Source organism: Odontomachus brunneus, unplaced genomic scaffold, assembly GCF_010583005.1.
Source record: "Odontomachus brunneus isolate Ranch 3 - 2012 unplaced genomic scaffold, Obru_v1 Obru_scaffold_175, whole genome shotgun sequence".
In the NCBI taxonomy this organism is placed as follows: domain Eukaryota; kingdom Metazoa; phylum Arthropoda; class Insecta; order Hymenoptera; family Formicidae; genus Odontomachus; species Odontomachus brunneus.
This window is the reverse complement of record NW_022639625.1, coordinates 1-7,486: the sequence shown is the minus strand read 5'-3', so window position 1 is coordinate 7,486 and position 7,486 is coordinate 1.

Genomic DNA, 7,486 nt, shown 5'->3' with positions numbered 1-7,486 from the left:
CTCTCTCTCTCTCTCTCTCTCTCTCTCTCTCTCTCTCTCTCTCTCTCTTTCTCTCTCTCTCTCTCTCTCTCTGGCGTGCGCACGGGGTGGTTGCCCCTCTTGGTGAAATCCTTCTCGCTCGCACGTAAGCTCGCTCGCTCCGGCTTCCGCCGAGAGAGTGTCGGTGGGTAGGTGGCTGGTAGGTATAGGTGGCGGGTGGATGGAAGTACAGGTGCTAGGACGGAGGGAAGAGAGAACGCACTCTCGCACGCACGACGAGATAGCGTTCTCGAATAGCGGACGTGATTTAGCCATTTACCGAAGGTGCTGCTGCGCTGCCGCCGCTGCTGCTGCTGCTGTTACAGCAGCTGCTTAAGAAACGTTAAAGAGAAAAGACGCTTCATGATTTCTCTTATGTGGCGATTAGCCTTGGACTTTGGCCGGGTATCACGTGATCGGCGTCGCGTGGACACAACGATGTCCCTGATTGATCGTCACTTGTTGGATCATTGGCTAACACGGAGTATGAAAGGAGAATTTATTATCCTCGATTTATACAAGATTTATACGAGATTTCCTATCTTTATCTGCGCCTTGTCTGTGCGATAGACTACATTACAGCCACTCTCCTGCGGAAGCCACTCACCCGCTCTCTCTCTCTCTCTCTCTCTCCCCCCCCTATATATATCTCTCTCTCTATCTCTCTCTTTCTCGCAAGCTGATTTCCGTCGAGAGGATTGGTGGATGGGTAGATAGGTAAGTACAGGTGGCATGAAGAACGGAAGATAGAACGCGCTCTCAGACACGGAGCCCATCGCCGCGAGGAGATAGCGTCCTACGATACTATACGGTATTTAACCGCTCGCGGAATGGCGCCCTGTAACCGCGCGCGCGGCCAGAGAATGTTACTTACTAAGAGCTACATCGTAATTTTCTTGTTGCACGTAGCCTCAGGTTCTGTTACGGCAACTGTGTGGCCGGTTATCTGCGATTGGCTATCACTTTCTAGATTGCAACCGCGCCAGCGAAGGTAATCTATCCATCCGCGGTGTGCCAGATTCGCTCCTTTATGGATATTAGATTATATTAGATTTTACTAGCGCGCACACGGCAGACACGTCCGAGAGATGATAGACGTGCGCTGGATAGAAATGAAAAATTCAAACTGTGATATTGCGTAAAAGCCATTGTCGGGAATTTTGCTTCGCGCACGGCCGCTACGCGAAATTGTCGAGTGCAAATAATGAAGATCGCGTGATAACTTTTGGCTGATCAATCGCGCGCAGAGCGCGTTAACTATTTTCGTACGCTGTTCCGCGTCTTCCATCAACTCTGGAATTTCCATCCATCACTTCCCTTTCTGCAAGGGAAGAAAATTTGATGGAATTGACCAAATACCTGGGGAAATTCCGTGTAAATCAGAATTTCGATTGAAGTTACCCGTTGAAGTTATTCTGTTCGAGTTAACGAGATACTGCTTAACCAAACAAGATTTCTGGTTAACCCAAAAAGCTTACAACTGTTCCAGTTGAGGTTCTGGTTAACCAGGAATCTTGTTTGGTCGACCAGAATCTCGTTGATTTTAAAAGCATAACTTCAGCCTGGAATTCTGCGGTTTGTTCACACTTCACCAGACATTTGGTTAATCCAAACTTTCTTTCCCGTCTGTCTAACTGATTGCGTGCGCGATAACGCGACGTAGTAGATGTATTTGCAGCCGCATAGGATTTCTTAAGGCTTCTAAGTATACGCCGCGGAGATTGATGATATCATAAACGAGAAATGACGTAATAAAAATTCTTGGATTTACCAAATGAAAAGATATTTGTATGGAAGAACACTTCAGAACGCTTGAGTATACTTATAAGATACTTTAAAAACTATTATTTTCGACAAATAAATGGTCGTAAAATTGGTCATGCAACCTTCCTCTTTAACTTATCTTTCCTCTCATGATTTGGCCACGTTTATTTTAGTTATTTATCAACAATCAAGAAAAAGGAATAATTTTCAATACATTTTACAAATATGTTGAAACGATCTAAAGTTTGACATATTTTATATGAATATATTTTTATTTGGAAATAGCGCTCTGAGAAAAATGTTTTGCTAATTTAAACAAGATGCTAGTAACCGTGATAAATCGTTTGTTGATACGGGACAGTAAATAACTCCATGATGAAAACAAATAATCCATTACTTCCGTGTTACTCTAAACAATATTTTTTTAATGGTGGCACAACTAACCTAACCTAAATGGACGAGAACAAATGTGATTTGTATCTTGGGCAATGTATGTTTGTTAAACTGACAAATAATAAGAAGTGAATTTGCAACGGTAACTCTGTTTCCCTAACGATCATCAAACATAGTGAACATGCCTTTATTCTGATAACCGAGTGATTTTTCTCAGCGGGAATCGTCAGCGTGTAATTCCTCGTTTCTGACGTCACAATTCAACATGGCCGCGGCGAATGGCCAGGAGCTTTAAGGGAAGCGATTAAGCGGTTTTAAGGAAAGTTTTGCCGAGGTGCGAATAGTCATTCTTTGTTCGCCGGTATTTCGAGCACGAAGTGCGCAACGAAGAACGGACAGATGGATAGACGGACGGACTGGCGAAAGGATGGAAGGGCGAGACGCAGGTGTCGCAAAGGACGAAAGGGAGCAGCGTTCGCATTTCGTGTGCGCGCCAAGCTCTCGGCGACATTATGCAACGCATAATGCCCGCGCGCGCGCATAAATTACCCGCGAAACCGCGGAGCGTCTATGCATTTCCGACTGCAGCGCGTTACCCGCACCGAGACAAACGCTATCTTGCGACGCCTCGTCTGCTCGAGTCGTCATTCTCATTAATTAGCGCTTCCTCTTGGCCCACCCGCCCGTGATACCGCGCCCGTGATTTATCGCGGAATATATTCAATTTTTCCGAAGCCGCGCGAAAGAACACTCCCACTGCTTCAGCAACGTGAGATCGCTCGAGAGAAACGCCGAGAATGATTTTCGAATTACCGCTCACGCGCGCGCAGTGTTTATATTTGCGCGTACTCTCTAATATGCAAATGAGTTCTCCTACATTCCTTCGCGCAAACTGTTCACTCTTCCTCGTGAACTTCGTAATCTGCGTAATTATATTTTTCATCGCTTCGTACACACACAGACAACATACACACACACACACAGACACCAAGCTACTGTCTCGTCTCGATCTATCACGCAGAAAACGGATTAGTAGAGGAAGCTAAGATGTAGCCGTGGCAGCTGGGATGTTTCTTGGAAAGAGGAAGCGACTAAAGTTGCTGGGGCTCAATTCATTAGCTATTTGCACTTAGCCGCTGGAGCGAGAAATATTCGGCGACGAAAACAGATGGCCTTTTAATGCGCATATAGGATACTTGGAAATAGCCGCTTAACTTCCTTAGCTACTCGCGCTAATGTACGTTTTTAATTTCAGCTGATTTTCGAACTTCGAAAATGTATTCACCATTCAAAAAGTATAATCTCATCTTTAATGGAATCCTGTTACGTGGCCTCAGAGGATTCTTTTAAAACTAAAAGAAAACTATTCTAAGCACGGTATTATTTTTCTTCATTAGAAGAGAAATACTTTCAGTGGAAAAGATTTTGCTTAAAATATGAGATTATAGGAAATATCTTGCGACTTGAGTTCTTTTTTAGGGTATTAGAATATTCTTTTTTGTTGCACATTGAGAAAAAATACTTGAAAATTTACTTGCGGGATAAAGTTTATTTTTGCGATACAAATCTTACTCCTATAAAATAAAATTTATGTTTTTATTGCCAAATAAAATTTATTTCTGCGAATGAACTTTCTATCTTTAAATAAATAAATCTTCAAGTATTTTTTTCAGTTAGGCTTTTAGAAGATCCCTTTTGAAGATATAATATAATGAAAGAATTCCGATAAGAATTATGTCATATCTTTTTAGATGACAATGTTATAGCAATAGCGAAAAAATAAGTATGGTAGCTACACTGAGAAAAAAATAAAAAATTTACTTGTGGAATATAAAGTTTATTTCTACGAAACAAAGTTCATTTTTCTGCGAGATAAAGTTTGTTTCTGTAAAATAAACTTTTACCTTACAAATAAATTTTCAAGCATTTCAGTATAAGTTCAAATCAGCTACTGGCGTTTAGTTGATAAAACTAAGTTATCATTTCGCATGTATCCTCAAAGTTATATCTTTTCGCTTCCTCCTTCCCCTCCCGCGTCAGGCTGTTCATGTTTTCTATGTACATAAGATCGAAAGAAAGATTCTCGTTCCAGACTCGCTCTACTTTCAGCCAGAAAGCGAGAGAGTTCGGGATCGATCTCGTAATGACTAATTGTCCGACTACGTGTTTTAAAGTTCGACGAACTCTCGATCATCGATCGTCTCGAGCACTTATCTCTACTGCAGCGCGTGGAAATACCCACGCACCGAGAGACTGTCATTATCGATGGTGCAACGTCGCGTGCAATAAAGCGGACGCGAAGAGACGGCCCGCGGGGGTTGTCGACTATGGGGATGAGGTGACCGAAAGTTTCAATGTTAAACGACATGGGATGCTCGCAAAGCACAGCCTCGGAAAAGGTACGACGTGGAGATACAAGCGGACGGAAGGAGAGACAAAAGAGAAAGGAGGGGGAGGATGCAGTTTCCAGGGAAGAAAATATGGCGTGACTGATATTCGCCAACTATCGAACGATAATTGATACGGGTATGAGAAGTTTGTAGTTCACGATAGAAACGTAACTTTGAGGTCGCTACGAAAAATATTCTCCTCTCGGCGTATTTCTTATATAAGGAAGAGTTGCCGAAATCGTAAACGGCATTATTTACATGAAAAAAATAGACTCTACGTAAGACGATTAGAACTAAAAAACTACAGCCAAAATGTAAATGCCGGGCTACTATTAAAATTATTTTATTAATTGTTTATTATCAATAACTTTCCTGTTTTCTTGTTTCATATTTATATAGTTCTTATATTTATATAGTATAAATACATTTTAGTATAGTTTTCGTTTGAAATAATGTAAAATATCAATCATATATAATTATATTATATATTATTGATATTAATAAAAGTAAATAGCGTATCACTTTTTCTACAACTGATACTCCCCCTTCCCTTTACTGTCTTAATTGTTCCAAAATTGACCAAGGATTATAAGGAAGACACTGTTTTTCGTATATAATTTATGTATGTAAAATTTTAAGTCGATATTTTGAGTAGATTTCAAATACTGATTTTTGTTCATAAGAACGGGCACTGCGCAACATTGTGGACCAGTACGATCTCGACTGTCTTGTGTCTTAATTGATGTTACATGTCACTTACTATTGCAATTGGCGACGGTGACGGGGCTAGGTACTGAACAAAATGTATTCGCGGATAACGGGTGAATGATCTTGAATATTTCCGCGCGCACGTGTATGTATTAGCGTACATTTTATATACTTTACGCACGTTGACACGCGTTTACACACGCATATGCAAAATCCGTATCCGTTAGTCGCACGAATAAATTTGCGCCCGATGCATACCCGACGCGTATCGCGTTGCGATCTACCGCCAATATTGCTTCAGCCGTCAACATTTTGGACGCGCCACCGAGGTGAAATATTTTTCGCGTTCGATCCGCGCTAATAATCCGTCTCGATCTACTCCCGACATGGGCTTGCCATATTTAATTTGATTTCCGCGCGTAATTGTATGTCACGTGGGGGATAATATTTGCATTTTAGCTAGATCTGGAATCCAAATTATCTCGTTTGATACAATATTCTTTAACCGCCACTATAGCACCTACGTAATGTTCGCGCCCATTCGCTTCGCTGGGATTTGTTTTGTTGTCGGGGCGAACGTTTAGCGCGGGGTCGCGGGAAGGATTCAGTATAATAGTATCGGTGAAGCACAGCCCGTCTCGCTTTACTCATCCATTTCTCTCCCTCTCTCCTTCCTGCTTCTCTCTCTCTCTCTCTCTCTCTCTCTTTCTCTCTTTCTCTCTTTCTCTCTCTCTCATTCGTACCGTGCACCACCGAGAGCGAAGCGACTCCGTGAAGCGCAACCGGGACGAGAGGATCAGAGGGTCGCGCGAGACGGGGTGAAGGGATGCGCGAAGCGCTTGCATACAGCGCCGGTACCACGGTGCAACCGAGGCGGAGGGACGCGACGACTGTGTCCGAGCACATCGTTAAAACCCGACCCGGGGCTACGGGTTCCGCGCTGTCGTTGTCGTCGTTGTCGTCTACGGGGCATGCACCCCGATCCTCTCTTCCGACGCCCTCTTCTCCAATCCGACAGCGCGTCGGTCTATCGCTCTAACGGCTCGCTCGTTCAACTATTGTTTCGTCAAGTGCGACGTAAAAGACTCGAAGATCACCCTCCGTTCGCCTGGTCCCCATTGTACCGGCTATTAAGGAGATGCCGGACCGAGCGACGAACTTGATAAGCGTCGATAACGTAGAGCGATTATCAAAAAGTAGAAAACGTTATCATCGTTCACCGACGATATCGAATTTATGTACACATAGATACTTATGGAATAAAGACGATCGTCAAATAGACGCTAACATGATATCGCTATCATCTTTTCACAAATGTTTTGCAAGTGTGTGTGCTACGTTGACATTTCAATTTTCTTACACATAGACGTTACGCAAATGTGAATGCTGCGTTGCCGATATTCTTTCCAAAATAGACTCTTGCTACTTTTCTGGTAAATTTTTCAAACCGCTTGTGTATTGGGTGCATCAAAGAAAGAGCTTTTAGAAAAGAGTGTTGTAGGCGTAGATTGAGAATAATTTTTTTAAAAATACGTTACCTATTATTTGAGTTTTCAATATAATTAGCAACGGTAATTTGAGATATCATTTTCATTTCGCACTGATCAATGTTACACTTTATTTTCGCACGTAATTTTATCATATAATTTGGAGCAGTCAGTACGCTGTAATTTTTTTAAAATGAAATCAATGTCACGATAGCAATAGTTTCACATCGTTTTCATCCTTGAGGCAAGAATGCCCTATTTCATTTATGCACGTATTCTTATTATACAAAAGCATTTTTAATTTGGTAAAGTTAACACAAAGTAAAATTTGTTGGAAAATGTCGTTGACATAATACCAAATACCTTTGCAAAACTATTGTCTCGTGCTGATTCGACAAAATTCGACAAAAGTAAAAACCCTTATACATGGTGAAAGTACATGCGAAAACGAAGCGGAGCATCCATCAATATGAGACGAAAACGATACGGAACAGTTAATATCACGACATCGCATCTTTCTGCAAAATTTACTTCTTTCTATTTGCGTCGAATTAAAAATTCTTTTGCACGGCAAAAGTACGTGCGAAAACGAAGCGAAACATCCCACAATATGAGACGAAAACGATAAAGAACAATTATTATTACGAAATTGAATCTTACAAACACGCGTTGTCACACCGGAAACGATACAGAAAGAAATAAGCATATCTGACGTAATTTTCGAAA